This window comes from Cnephaeus nilssonii, assembly GCF_951640355.1.
Source record: "Cnephaeus nilssonii genome assembly, chromosome: 1".
Lineage (NCBI taxonomy): Eukaryota > Metazoa > Chordata > Mammalia > Chiroptera > Vespertilionidae > Cnephaeus > Cnephaeus nilssonii.
Window position 1 is genome coordinate 2493394 of NC_137072.1, and position 15504 is coordinate 2508897.

The window sequence follows — 15504 nt, forward strand, 5'->3', positions numbered from 1 at the left end:
CTTTCCTACCTCTGACCTCATCTTTTTCCATATTTTTCTTTGAATACTTTGCTTCAGACACAATAACCTCCTTTCTCTTTCTCAACCATGCTAAATTTGTTTCTGATTTTGACATTTTGCACTACCTATTCTTCTTACCTAGAAGTATATCACCCATATATTAGCAGTTTGCTCCTTTATGTCCTATAGGTTTCTGACCGTCTCCCAGAGGCCTCACTGAGTGTTTCGATAACTAAAATAAGCACACCTTAGTCCTCTGTTATAATGATAGACAAGCTACTGCCCACAGGCCAAATCCGGCAGGTAACCTGTTTTTGTACTGTCTGAGAGCTAAAAATGGTTTTTAGATTTTTTTTAAATATTGAAGAGTGAATATGTGACTTAGGTTTTATGTGACCCACAAAACCTAAAATATTTACTGTCTGACCCTTTACAGAAAGAGAACTAATGGATATTCAGAATTACTTGTTCATTTGTATCATTGGTATTTTTTTGTTCTCAGAATGTTAATTGTTAAAGAGTTTTGGCATGTTGGTTAAGATCTGTGCAATGAAGGAATTGAGCAACAATCTATATCTATACATATAAAAGGCTAAGTGTCTGCCCTTCCCTCCGACCGGGAGCTATGACGAGCACTGACCACCAGGGGAAGATGCTCAATGCAAGAGCTGCAATGATGCGCACTGGCCATTTAAAAATAAATGGCACCATGGACCTGGCACCAACAAACCAACACTTGGCTTTTCCCAAGTGGGACAAAGGCCCTGCCAGCACCCCAGAGCGACACCCCACCAAATCACAGCTAATGCTGCCAAGACCCCATGGCACAAAATGTAACCCATAGCCCAGCCCAGCCCGGAAACGGTGGCTGTGGGCGCCGGGTAATGACATCACGTAGCAATGCCTGTCTTCCTCTCCCTAGCGACTAGCCTCCTTGGAGTTTCTTCAGCCCAGGAACATGACTTGCTTTATAGCCAGGTGCAAACATTTTACAGTTCAACTAAATGTCTGTGAAGCATTTCCCCATGCCTCATCTCATTTGATCCTCACAGAAGTCCTGGAGTAGGTAGATAGGAGACTCTGTAGAATCCTATTTTCTTCTCATTAGCAAGACATCAGAGATTTAGAAAGTTTAGAAACTTGATCTGGCTGAAAAGTAGTAAGAAATGGTGGAACTTGAAAATGACTTCAGGTTTTCTCACTGTGCACAGTAAGTCAAACACTGCTACAATTAAATATTTTACCCTTTTCTCTCCCTGCATGATCTACAATAATAATCTGCTTCATGTTGATATTTACTGCTGTGTTGCTGACAATTACCTGAAAGAGAAGTTGGGGTGCTTCACTGGACTGGGAAAAGTTTAGCTACATCAGAAAGCAGGTCTAATTAATAAGTTTATCTGTATATATAAAAGGCTAAGTTGACTCGTGGATGGGCGATACATATAAAGCTCTCGCTGGTGCCAGTCGCACACGTGTGTTTTGATCTGTCATTGTCGATCGTGAATTTGGTTGACACTTCTATTGTGGGGAAAGGGCGAAGAGCGATATTAAAGTATTTCTTCTAATTAATTTCCTTTTAATGTGCATGAATCTATGCACTGTACACTAGTAGTTAATAAAAAGAATATTAGAATCATTGTTCAAAGTGCAGATAAAAATGTTGTGGGGACAAAGACTAAAGAGTCCGTGGAACTTCTTCCAAATTAGACAAGAAAAGGTGGTTTGTTCAAAGGACCTACTGCTCATATGACTCTGAAATCCCCTCAAAATCATTCATATGGAGGATTCATTCTGAGTTTGAAGTATATCTATGAAACTATTCAGATGATTAAGAGTATGTACATCTGAAAAGCCACTAAGTCCCTGAAACCTGTCATATTATGGAGGCATGTGTTCCCTAGGCAAAGTAGTAGAGGGAAAGGTATTCCTAGGCCATGCTTCTAAATAAGTGTGGAGCTTTTGTTGCACAAGCTTAAGAATATGGAAAGTGATGCCGAGTCTCACAGCATTTTGATGTTCACATTATAGCCATAGAGTGTCTATTTTATCTCCAAGACACCCAAAATATGAGGACATTTGTGGAACTCATAAATAGATCAACTCATAGATGAACTCCCCTAGTCTCTCATTTTTATTGAAAATCAAAGGAAGAGAGGTGCTCAATGAAGGGTATTTTGAACAAAACTAATGGAATACAAATTTATAAATATGTAAATTTAAAAATAGAAGAAGTCTCGTTTGTTTTACTTTGCTCCCATATTTACTGCTGGTTATAACATACTAGAAGCCTGATGCATGAAGATTCGTGCTAGAATGGGCCTTCCTTTCCCTGGGTGCCGGCACCGCCTTTCCACTCCGGCCCAGCCCTGGAGCCGCCTCTTTCCGCTCGCCTTCCCACGCTGCCCAGAGGCCCTGAGAGATGGGGTGGGGTGGAACACCCGCCCCTGGTCACTCAGCGCCTGCATATGCAAATTAACCACCATATTTGTTGGGTTAATTTGCATATCACTCCTGATTGGCTGGTGGCGTAGCGGAGGTACGGTCGATTTACATGTTTGTCTATTATTAGGTAAGATATTTCTACTGTCTATCACTTTACTTTCCTACTTCGTCAACCTAATAGGTGGTTCACCACAAGTTATATAATTGCTTATGAATCTCTTTTATATTATTGCTTATATTGATAGTGGGGATTGTGAAGTATAACACTGTGTAATAAGAGTTTCATATATTTGTTCAGCAAACATTTTTTGAGTTTCTGCTAGGTATAATGATTGTGCAGCAGATACAAAGTCAAAGAAAAAGCCCTCAACAAGCATGTAGACTAGTAGGGGAGACTACTAAGTAATTAGATGTGTAATTTTTGGAGTTTAGTGGCAAGGCAAAGCTCAACTATTACTATTGCAAAGAAGCCTTTCTTAGGGCCCCAGTGTATACCTTCTAGTCGCCCCTTATTACCTACCAGTCCCTATGCTAGAAAAAAACCTAATGCTGAGTGTCGTGGGGCTAGACTTGATCTTTGCTCTCTAATAAAAGTTTATAATTTCATAGAATAAATGTGACATTACCTTATCAAATGTAGTAGAAGGCAGTTTCTGAAAGGAAAAGTAGACGGTAGTTGAGAACCCCCTTTCTGGGGCTAGACCGCTGGCTGTGCCGGTGACCGTAGACAAGTGGCAGCCTCCACGGGCTTCCATTTCTTGGTAGTAAAAATGCGGATGGTAATAGTTCACAGTTAATTAGGTTGTTATGCGGGTTAAATTAAGCACATAGTAAAAGCTACATGAGTGTTTGTTGCTGTTATTTTTAATTATCATGTTTCTCACTTGTGCTTAGTATATTGGTTAAGAAATTGGAATCTGGTTCCTAACCCCAAGTCACCCACATATTAGTTAATATCTTGGGATCATCACATAACCTCCCTAGAATTGGTTTCTTCATCTGTAAATGAGGATAATAGCACGTATTTCTTATTAAATGAGGTAATATAAAGCACACAGTACAGCATCTAACTATATATGCTCAATAAAGAGGAGATATTTTCTTAAAGCTATAAATGAAATAAACTGTTACAGAATTTTAGAATGTGAAGTACTGCTGAGATTCCTGACCTCATAGGAATCACTAAATGCATGTTCACTTAATACATTTATTTAGGGTGTGGGAGCTGAGGTAGAGAGCTCTTTGAAGTACAGTTTCCCTTCCATTAGTACTGTGGAGGGTGATTTTATAGTCTTGAAGGCAAATATCATTGAGATAGCAAAAGGAACCTCAGAATAAATGACGTAGAAAAAGTAGAATTTTTGTATTTTTATTAAGAATTCTAAAGCCCAGCTGGCATGGTTCAGTGGTTGAGTATTGACCTATGAACCAGGAGATTGCAGTTAAATTCCTAGTAAGGGGACATGCCAGGGTTGTGAGTTTGAGCCCCAGTGTGGGGTGTGCAGGAGGCAGCTGATCAATGATTCTTATCATTGATGTTTCTATCACTCTTTCCCTCTCTGAGATCAATAAAAATATATTTAAAAAAAAAGAATTCTAAAGAATTGTAGAGTTCTTAGTTTTTCTGTCAAGCAATCGTGTTGTAGTTATGAATAAATATTAGGGTGTTTCTACAGAGTAGAAAATTTGCTGAGTAAAACAATGTAAATTTTTTTGAAGCTTCTAGAATTTTATTAATTAAATGAATAAAAGAGCAGAAGCTTTATAAGCAATCCATCCATATTGTCCTATATAATAAAAGGGTAATATGCAAATTGATTCTAAAGGCAGAACTACTGGAAACAACCTGTCGCTATGACGTGCACTGAATACCAGGCGGCAGACGCTCAATGCAGGAGCTTCCCCCTGGTGGTCATTGCGCTTCCACATGGGGAGCATCGCTCAGCCAGAAGCCAGCTCATGGTTGGCCAGCGCAGCGGCAGTGGCGAGAGCGTCTCCTGCCACCGAGGTGGTGGTAAGGATGTCTGACTGCCAGCTTAGGCTCTATCCCTCGGGGAGCAGGCCTAAGCCATCAGTTGGAAATCCCCCGAGGGCTTCGGGGCTGCCAGAGGAATGTTTGACTGCCAGTTTAGGGGGAGTGGGCCTAAGCCGTCAGTCGGACATCCCCTAGGGGTCCTGGACTGTGAGAGGGCGCAGGCTGGGCTGGCCCCCCCCCCCCCCTCCAGAACATGAATTTTCGTGCATGGGTCTCTAGTAGTGTAATAATAAGAAAAATATTCTCATTTTAAAAACAATGGAAATATGCCCTGCCAGTGTGGCTCAGTTGGCTGACAGCAACACTGCTGCTTTTCACAGCCAGATGTTGTGTGGGCACCTTTCTCAGTTCTGGTTCTCTGGGCTGGGGAGTTCAGCTTAGGGTTTAGATCCCATAGTTCTCAGTGGGAACCCCCCACAGCTGATATAGCTCTCTGGACCTTTAGCTGCCATCTGTGGGAGCCGGGCCAGCCCTTTTGTGCCTCCACACTTCCTATCAGTTTTTATGCGGTTTCCACTTTCCACCCTTGGTTATCAGGGTTCTCTCCAGCTAGTCTTCAGTTGATTTTTCAGGGGGATTTTTCTGCATTTTAGTTGTATTTCCACTTTGGTCCTGGGAGCGTGTCTGTGTAGCATCTGTTTACTCTGCTGCCATTTTTAATGTATCAGTTTGGCTTTTTTTAATGCCCTGTTATTATATTCCATTTATTAATTTTATTGTTGATGTACATTTTTTTTAAAAATATATTTTTATTGATTTTTTACAGAGAGGAAAGGAGAAGGATAGAGAGTTAGAAACATCGATGAGAGAGAAACATCGATCAGCTGCCTCCTGCACACCCCCCACTGGGGATGTGCCCGCAACCAAGGTACATGCCCCCGACCGGAATTGAACCCGGGACCTTTCAGTCCACAGGCCGACGCTCTATCCACTGAGCCAGACCGGTTTCGGCTGTTGATGTACATTTTGATTGTTTTCTGTTTTTTTTTGGCTATTATTTTATGAATGACATGATAATGTACATTCTTGCACATATCTTTTAGTGGGCATAAGCCATTTTAATGGAGATCTGGTAGGATATCATTATGATTTTAAAAGTAAATATATATTTATTGATTGCAGAGAGGAAAGGAGAGGGAGAGAGAAAATCAACAATGATGAGAGAGAATCATCATTCAGCTGCCTGCTGCACCTCCTCCCCGCTCCCGCCACTGGGGATCATGCCTGCAACCTGGGCATGTGCCCTGACCTGAATCAAACCGTGACCTCCTGGTTCATGGGTTGACCCTCAACTACTGAGCAACATCAGCCAGGTTCTCATGATTTTGATTTGCATTTCTCTGATGACTAATGATTTTGTATTAGTCAACTATTACTGCTTAATAAACAACCTGAAAATTGCCAGTGATGTGCAGTAGTATTTATTTGTTGGTCATCATTTTGTGGGTCAGCTGGGACAACTCTGCTCTATATATCTCATCTGTCTACTGGGACTAGTAAGCTAGGTGAGGCATGTTCTCATGGCAGTGACACAAGTGCAAGAAGGCATACCTAGCTGACCAAGCATATTTCAAGACCTTGTTTACATCATATCTGTTAACCTCCCAATCTCCAAACTAAGTCATGTGGCTCAGCCCAAATTCAATGCATGGAAAGGTATACTTCTCCAACAGACATGAAGGTAGGTAGTGAATATATTTGAATAATCTACAACATATGTTGAGTTCTTTTTCATGTCCTATTGGCCATTTAGATAACCTCTTTTCTTAAGAGCCACTCTTCCATATATATTGCTTGGCATGCGTAAATGTATCAGTAACATTAACTACTTCTATAGAAAGGACTTTCATTACTTGCTCATTTTTAAAGCCAGACATTATCAAATTATTGTTGAAAATAGCTCTTAGGAAGTGAAATAATGGAAATAGATAAGGAAGGCAGTAGGAAAAGGAAAAACTGCTGTGGATACCTCTGATGAAAAAGACAAGTCTTTTACCCTTTAGTGGGGAAGTCAGAGAATAAACACAAAACAAACAGCCCTCACCGGTTTGGCTCAGTGGCTAGAGCCCTTGAACTGAAGGGTCCCAGGTTCTATTATGGTCAAGGGCATGTACCTAGGTTGCAGGCTTAATCTCTGGCCCTGGTCTAGGACACATGCAGGAGGCAACCAATCGATGTGTCTCTCTCTCATATTGATGTTTCTCTCTCTGTCTCCCTCCCAGTCTCTCTAAAAATCAATGGGAAAATATCCTCAGGTGAGGATTAACAAAAACAAACAAACAAAAGCAAACAAATACCATTTTAGGTAGAGCATCAAGTTTTTTGAGTAAAGAAAAATTAGGATAAGGAGAATAGAGTGGTGAAAGAGGATTATTATTATTTTTTATTATTATACGAGAGGCCTGGTGCATGAATTCATGCACATTGAAAGGAAATTAATTAGAAGAAATATTTTAGAGGCCGGGGAAGGACCACAGGAGGGCACCAGGGCGTGTCCGGCCCCTCTTGCCCAGTTCTGATTGGGGCCATCTCGCCCAGTTCTGATTGGGGCCATCTCGCCCAGTTCTGATTGGGGCCAATTGGGGCTGTCTCGCCCAGTCCCCATCAAAGCCAATTGGGGCTGGTCCAGCCGGGGAGGGACTGCAGGAGGTTGGCTGGCCAGGGAGGGACTGCAGGAGGGCTCCAGGGTGTGTCCGGTGCGTCTCTCCCAGTCCTGATCGGCCGGACCCCAGCAGCAGCGTCTGCCCCTTGGTGGTCAGTGCACGACATAGCTACTGGTCGAGCAGTTGAATGATTGGTCGGACACTTAGCATATTAGGCTTTTATATATATAGATATTTTTAAAATATATTTTTATTGATTTCAGAGAGGAAGGGAGAGGGAGAGAGAGATAGAAACATCAATGATGAGAGAGAATCATTGATCAGCTGCCTCCTGCACGCCCCCTACTGGGGATCAAGCCCGCAACCTAGGCATGTGCCCTTGACCAGAATCGAACCTGGGGCCCTTTAGTCTGCAGGCCGATGCTCTATCCACTGAGCCAAACCGGTTTCGGCAAGAGGATTATTTTAGATAGGGTAGTAAAGAAAAGCCTCTGGGAGCAGTTGGCAGTTGAGCAGAGACCTCAGTGATATGAAAGAGTGTGAAGGTCCTGAAGCAGGGAAAAACTTAAATACAGATAAAAGACCATTGAGGATGGAATGGAGTGGAGTGAGGGAAAGATGAAGTTAGGCCACAGTAAGAGGTTTCAATTTTATTTGTGTTATGGGAGAGCCACTGAGGGTTTGTGAGTAGGAGAGAGAGTGATATGATCTGCTTTACCTTTAAAAAGCCTGTGTGTTTTGTATGAATAACAGACTATGGTGGAGCAATAATAAAAGCAAGCATATCTTTCACTAATTCAGATGAGAGAATGGTGGTATAGATGGGAATATTAAAAAAATAGATTCAGCATATATTTTAAAGGTAGTTCAGTATTATTTACTGATGGATTAAATATAAGAGGAATTTCCTTACAGAACTTCTACAGGGGAAAGGATGGGAAAATTCTTATAGTATTGCATTAGTCAGGGTAACTGCTTAGTTTAGTTACAACTCAACAACTAAGTATCAATGGCTGTGCTCAGTAAGACTTTATTTCTTACTTACATCACAGTCCAGTGTAGTAAAATGAATGGAGGAGAGGTGATGGTGGGCACTCTTCTCCATGTAGTCATTTTGGGCCCAGATTCCTTCCACCTAGTGGCTCTGTATCCCTTAGGACAGTGGTCGGCAAACCCATTAGTCAACAGAGCCAAATATCAACAGTACAACGATTGCAATTTCTTTTGAGAGCCAAATTTTTAAAACTTAAACTTCTTCTAACGCCACTTCTTCAAAATAGACTTGCCCAGGCCGTGGTATCTTGTGGAAGAGCCACACTCAAGGGGCCAAAGAGCCGCATGTGGCTCGCGAGCCGCAGTTTGCCGACCAGGGCCTTAGGACCTTAGAGCTTTTCCCTGAATCCTCTCCCATTTTTTTCCAGCAGAATGAGAATTTTATTTGATCAGCCTGAAGGGAATGTTCATCACCCCTGCCCACATACTATTGGCTTAAGATTTGGTTACATGGCCATATGTAACTAACTGCAAGGAAGTTTGGGAAATATAGTCCAGGTATGTGAATAGGAAAGGAGGAAATGGGTTTGTAAGAGTATTTGGGGAGTACTGAAAAAAAAATCATTAAGAAACAGTTTGTAGAGTTTAAAAATATGTTTACATAGGTAAGTAAGTTGCATATATATTTTTATATGTGATTACACATCATTATGGTAATAACTGTTTATTTGTAGAACATTTGAATTGTAACTACTGAAATAATGAAGAAACATGTATACCACTTTCCCAGAGTTGTTTTTCTAAAATAAGTTCAAAGTGTTTAATAATTCTCTCCCCATGAAATTTACAGCTGCACTCAAATCACTGTTGTTTTCCACAATTGGACCTTGCCTTGGTAATAATAGAATGTTCTCCTTTTAATATGTACTGGTGAGGCCTTTGCTTTGAGTGATTTTTAAAAAATCCTCACCTGTGGATATTTTTCCATCCCTTTTAGATAAAATGGAAGAAAGGGGTGGGGGAAGAGAAACATTGATATGAGAGAGACACATCAATTAGTAGCTTCCTGCACGCACACACGCACGCACGGGGAATGAACCTGCAACCCGGGTATGTGCCCTTGACTGGGAATCAAACCTGTGACTCTTCACTGTGCAGGCCGACAGTCTAACCACAGAGCCACACTGACCAGGGCTTAAGTTATTTTTTTTCCTTTAGTGAAGCTAGATTTTTATTTTTCAGACATGTACTAGTATTTGCCTGATTCTATCCTTCTACTTCTCTTGTTACTGAATGATAATGTATGATTCTGTTTACTAACATTCATCTATAGATTCCTATGATAAAGCAAGTATAAAGAAAAAGGATACCCTTTTTTGTTGTTGGAAAATAACCTTAAGAATTTGATAAAAAAGTAAAAGCAACAGTATATAATTTTTGAAAATGAAATTTTATTAGCACACAGATACATACAAAGCTGCATTAAAAATCTTTAGTTGTTTTATATTTTTAACTGAACTTGTAATTTAAAGGAAACTGTAATTTCTAACTTTTTTTTTCTTTCTTCACCATAGTTTCCCTCTATAATTAGTCTCTTCTAACTTAGTCCAGTAAATACCATCATAAGCTGGCCTATTCTGAACCACACCCTTCTGACCACAGCAACTGTCTACCACATTGTTTTTCTCTGTTAGGATATACTTTTGAAATAACTACTTTGGTATAGAGAATAAAAAGAATATTAATTTCCTTTATAAAAGATGCAGCAATGTTTGATTGCTGTAGAAGTACCAGTAATGTGCTAATTCTTTGTATAATTTTATTTCTACATTTATCTCCACATTATTATTGAGTAATCTCCTTTTCCCTAGTGATTTGAAATGCCACCATAAAGTCCATATATTTCTTTCCTCTTTTTAAAAAAAATAAATCTTTATTGTTCAGATTATTACAGTTGTTCCTCTTTTTGCCCCACATAGCTCCCACCCCACCCTCTGCCCTTAAACACTCCCCAACTGTCCTCATCCATAGGTGTACGATTTTTGTCCAGTCTCTTCCCGCACCTCCCACACCCCTTTCCTCCCGAGAATTGTCAGTCCATTCCCTTTCTATGCCCCTGATTCTATTATATTCACCAGTTTATTCTGTTCATCAGATTTTTTATTCACTTGATTTTTAGATTCACTTGTTGATAGCTATGTATTTGTTGTTCATAATTTCTATCTTTACCTTTTTCTTCTTCTTCCTCTTCTTAAAGAGTACCTTTCAGCATTTCATATAATACTGGTTTGGCGGTGATGAACTCCTTTAGCTTTTTCTTATCTGTGAAGCTCTTTATCTGCCCTTCAATTCTGAATGATAGCTTTGCTGGGTAGAGTAATCTTGGTTGTAGGTTCTTGCTATTCATCACTTTGATTATTTCTTGCCACTCCCTTCTGGCCTGCATCGTTTCTGTTGAGAAATCAGCTGACAATTGTATGGGTACTCCCTTGTAGGTAGGTAACTGTTTTTCTCTTGCTGCTTGTAAGATTCTCTCTTTGTCTTTTTCTCTTGTCATTTTAATTATGGTGTGGTCCTCTTTGGATTCGTTTTGTTTGGGTTCTCTGCGTTTTCTGTACTTGTAAGTCTCTTTCTTTCACCAGGTGGGGGACGTTTTCTGTCATTATTTCTTCAAATAGGTTTTCAGTATCTTGCTTTCTCTCTTCTTCTGCCACCCCCATAATTCTGATGTTGGTACGCTTAAAGTTGTCCCAGAGGCTCCTTACACTGTCTTCATATTTTTGGATTCTTTTTTCTTTTTCCTCTTCTGGTTGAGTGTTTTTTGCTTCTTTGTATTTCAAATCTTTGACTTGATTCTTGCAACCCTCTAGTCTGCTGTTGGATCTCCGTATATTATTCTTTATTTCAGTCAGTGTATGCTTAATTTCTAGTTGGTCCTTTTTCATATCCTTGAGGGTCTCATTAAATTTATCGGCAGTTTCTAGAAGATTCTTGAGTAACCTTATAGCTGTGGTTTTGAACTCTATATCCAGTAGTTGGCTTTCATCCATTTCTGTCATTTGTGACCTGTTTCTTTGTCTCCGCATTTTGGCTGCTTCCCTGTGTTGATGTGCTAGGTGTCCTATAGGGCCCAGTGGCTCAGCCTCCCCAGTTACCTGAGGTGGACACTCTTTTTTTTTTTTTTTGGTCATTTTTTTAAAATTTCTTTATTGATTAAGGTGTCACATATTTGTCCTCATCCCCCCATTCCCATCCCACACCCCTCCCCACGGATGCCCCAACCCCCTGTTGAACTTAACCATTGGTTAGGCTCATATGCATGCACACAAGACCTTTGGTTGATCTCTCCCCCCTCCCCCCACCCTCCCCTATCCTCCCTCTGAGGCCCGATAGTCCGATCTATGCCTCCTTGTTTCTGGTTCTGTTGTTGTTCATCAGTCTATGTTGTTCATCATTTCCCCTAGATGAGCGAAATCATGTGTCACTAGAGATATACTTATAAGAACTGAATGTGAGATGAGCAATAATAGTTATGCTGATAGGCAAATGAATCAGTCTGTAGTGAGTTTCTTTCTGGACCAACAGTTCTTTTGAGACCCAATATCAATGTCCACCAGTTCCTTATGAGTACATGTCGGCACTGACCCCTCAGCTCTGGATGGTGGACAAATGGTGGTAATGCAGGTCCGACTCCCTCTGGTTGGGTCTCGGCTGGACCCAGGGGCACGGCTTCACCCGGACCCAGGGGCACGTGGCCTCACCCGGACCCAGGGGGTGCGTGGCCTCACCTGGACCCAGGTGCGCGTGGCTTCACCCGGACCCGGGACCCAGCCTCACCCGGATCCAGGGGCACACGGCCTCACCCGGATCCGGGATCTAGCATCACCCGGACCCAGGGGCGCGTGGCCTCACCGGGACCCAGGGGCGCGTGGCCTCACCCGGACCTAGGTGTGCGCGGCCTCACCCGGACCCGGGATCCAGCTTCACCCGGACCCAGGGGCGCGTGGCCTTACCCGGACCCAGGGGCGCATGGCCTCACCCGGGCCCGGGACCCAGCCTTACCCGGATCCAGGGGCACACGGCCTCACCTGGACCCGGGATCTAGCTTCCCCCGGACCCAGGGCCGCGTGGCCTTACCCGGACCCAGGGGCCCGTGGCCTCTCCCAGAATCAGGGTCGTGTGGCCTCACCCGGATCCAGGGGCCCACGGTCTCACCCGGACCTGGGACCCAGCCTCACCCGGATCCAGGGGCACACGGCCTCGCCCAGACCCAGGATTCAGCTTCACCCGGACCCAGGGGCGCATGGCCTCACCCGGACCCAGGGGCGCGTGGCCTCTCCTGGGCCTGGGACCCAGCCTCACCCGGATCCAGGGGCACACGGCCTCGCCCGGACCCGGGATCTAGCTTCCCCCGGACTCAGGGGTGCGTGGCCTCACCCGGACCCAGGGGTGCGTGGCCTCTCCCAGACCCAGGGTCACGTGGCCTCACCTGGATCCAGGGGCGCGTGGCCTCACCCGGATCCAGGGGCGCGTGGCCTCACCCGGGCCCGGGACCTAGCCTCACCCGGATCCAGGGACACACTGCCTCACCCGGACCCGGGATCTAGCTTGCCCCGGACCCAGGGGCGCCGGGCCTCACCTGGACCCAGGGGCGCGTGGCCTCTCCCAGGCCTGGGACCCAGCCTCACCTGGATCCAGGGGCACACGGCCTCGCCCGGACACGGGATCTAGCTTCCCCCGGACCCAGGGGCACGTGGCCTCACCCGGAGCCAGGGGCGCGTGGCCTCTCCCAGACCCAGGGTCGCATGGCCTCACCCGGATCCAGGTGCCCACGGCCTCACCCGGACCCGGGACCCAGCCTCACCCGGATCCAGGGGCACACGGCCTCACCCGGACCCGGGACCCAGCCTCACCCGGATCCAGGGGCACACGGCCTCACCCGGACCTGGGATCCACCTTCACCCGGACCCAGGGGCGCATGGCCTTACCCGGACCCAGGGGCGCGTGGCCTCTCCCAGACCCAGGGTCACGTGGCCTCACCCGCATCCAGGGGCCCACGGCCTCACCCGGACCCTGGACCCAGCCTCACCCGGATCCAGGGGCACACGGCCTCACCCAGATCCAGGATTCAGCTTCACCCGGACCCAGGGGCGCATGTCCTCTCCCGGGCCCGGGACCCAGCCTCACTCGGATCCAGGGGCACACGGCCTCGCCCGGACCTGGGATCTAGCTTCTCCCGGACCCAGGGGCGCGTGGCCTCACCCGGACCCAGGGGCACGTGGCCTCTCCCATACCCAGGGTCGCGTGGCCTCACCTAGATCCAGGGGCGCACGGCCTCACCCGGATCCGGGACCCAGCCTCACCCGGATCCAGGGGCACACGGCCTCACCCGGACCCGGGATCTAGCTTCCCCCAGACCCAGGGTCGCGTGGCCTCACCCGGATCCAGGGGCCCACGGTGAGGTGGACACTCTTGGTGCACCACTTTGTGGGCTGTGTGCACAGTCTTGTTGTAGTTAAGCCTTGATTGTTTTTGGTATCACTGGGAGGAATTGACCTCCAGGCCAATTGGCTGTGAGGATCAGCTATGTCTATGATGGGAGAACTTCTGTGCTGGAGACACCCTTATGAGGCAAGACTTGCTTCAGTGGGGCTTTGGTGCTCACTGAGTCTTCCCCCTGAGTGTGTCCCTTATGGATCTGAGGAGTTGTAATCTGGATGGTCCCACTCTGACCACTGGGTACACTGGCTCTTGGATCTCCAAGGAGGTGCTAATTTAGCCTCTGCCTGAGGCCACCCAGCAGGAGCTACGGAGAGATCTGGAGATTCCTCTTGTTTGTTTGGGGTTTGGAGGTGCCCAGATGAGGCCCAGCTTGAAGCAATACAAGCTACTGTGGGGCCTTGGGCCTTCTTTTGGAAGTTCTGGGGCTCTCTGACCCAGCTGCAGTTCGTTAGGTAAGTTTAGATGGCAAAGGGCCAGGCCATTCATATGCAAAAGCCTCGCGCACAGCTTGGGTGGGATGAGGTCTCAGGGCACCAACAGGGTGGAGCAAACCGCTATGGCTGAACCTCGGCCCTGCCCTCAGAGGCCCCTGGGTCTCAGTGTCCTGCGGTAATCGCCTCAAACACCTCTGAGAGAAAGCTGCCCTCGTGTTCCTGCCTGATGCCAGACAGTTCAGTTCCTCCCCTTATGAATCTGGGTCCCCAGAGTCTCGCGTGTGTGCGCGCCTCCGTACCTCTACAGTTCCGCACCTCCTCGGAGTCTCAGTGTGCTTTTCTCTTTCCTTCTAGTTGTAGAATTTCCACTCAGCCAGCCTTCCTGTGGTTCTGGATGATGTCCGTTTTGTCTTTTAGTTGTAGTTTTGAAGTGGTTGTGCGAGGCAGCAAGTTCAGGTGTTTACCTATGCCGCCATCTTGTTTTCTCCTATTTCTTTCCTCTTTAAGCCTTAATTTTCTGACTTGAAAGGTTTTGTTCCCTGACTTAGAGAATTGCTGTTAAACTCAAATGTGGTAATGCACTTCAAGCTTACTTTTGGTCACAAGTATAAAAGGACATTTTGAAGATTTCCCAGAAGCCTAACATTTCTGTCCATTTTTACATATGTATACCTTTAAATACAATTTTATATTTTGTGGGTTGTCATTTGGAATTATGTTGTATATTCCTTGCCATATTTCTTCAAGATTGGCATTACAAGTATCCTTCACCATTTAACTCTTGTTTAATTCTTCAATTCGAAATGTGAATTGGATGTCAGGGGAGTACTGCCTTATTTGAATGTTTGGTTTCTCAAGTTTGGATCGCAAGTAGCATGATAGTGAAGGGAGTATCCAAAAGTTTATTTAAATATATATGGTTCCTTAGTTTAGAGATATTTTTAGATATCAAGGATTTGGATAACAAAGAATACCTATATTCTCAAAGGGTATTGCACTGAGATGTTATTTATTGTAGTGGGTTCTTTTGATTGCGGAGGACAGAAACCCAACTCACAGTGGCTTAGGGCATAAAAGGGAATTGATTGGCACACTTAACAAGAAAGTTCAGTGGTTGAGTTTATTTGATTCACAGCTGGATTCAGTGGCCCAAACAGAATGTGTGTTAGTTCATTCTCTTTTCCTACAGAGAAGCTTTTTTTTTTTTTAAGCATTTAGGGATGGCTGCCAACAGCTCTAGGTTTACCATAGTTGCCCCTTATTCATGGGGCATATGTTCCTAGACCCCCATGAATGCCTGAAACCATGGGTAGTACTTAACTCTGTATATACTACATTTTATCCCTTAAATATGATAAATTTTAATTTATAACTTAGGCTCAGTAAGAGATTAACAATAATAACTAATAATAAAATAGAAAAATTATAAAAAATACTGAAATAGTCTGGCCAGTGTGGCTCAATGGTTGAGTGTCGACCCATGAACCAGGAG

At 44.7% G+C, this 15504-nt stretch overlaps 1 protein-coding gene across 10 annotated transcripts in view; it reads left to right on the forward strand.

The window, feature by feature from the left end:
* The window catches only part of MYO9A (myosin IXA), a 345415-nt gene that overhangs the window by 35682 nt on the left and 294229 nt on the right, over window positions 1-15504 (forward strand). Inside the window, exon 1 of one of the 10 annotated variants that reach the window (XM_079787693.1) lies at window positions 8614-8634. The exons of the other annotated variants lie outside the window; for them this stretch is intronic. The gene's annotated coding sequence lies outside the window, so the exon portion shown is untranslated. Of the gene's footprint in view, window positions 1-8613; window positions 8635-15504 lie in introns of those variants that run through there. 10 annotated transcript variants of the gene reach the window in all.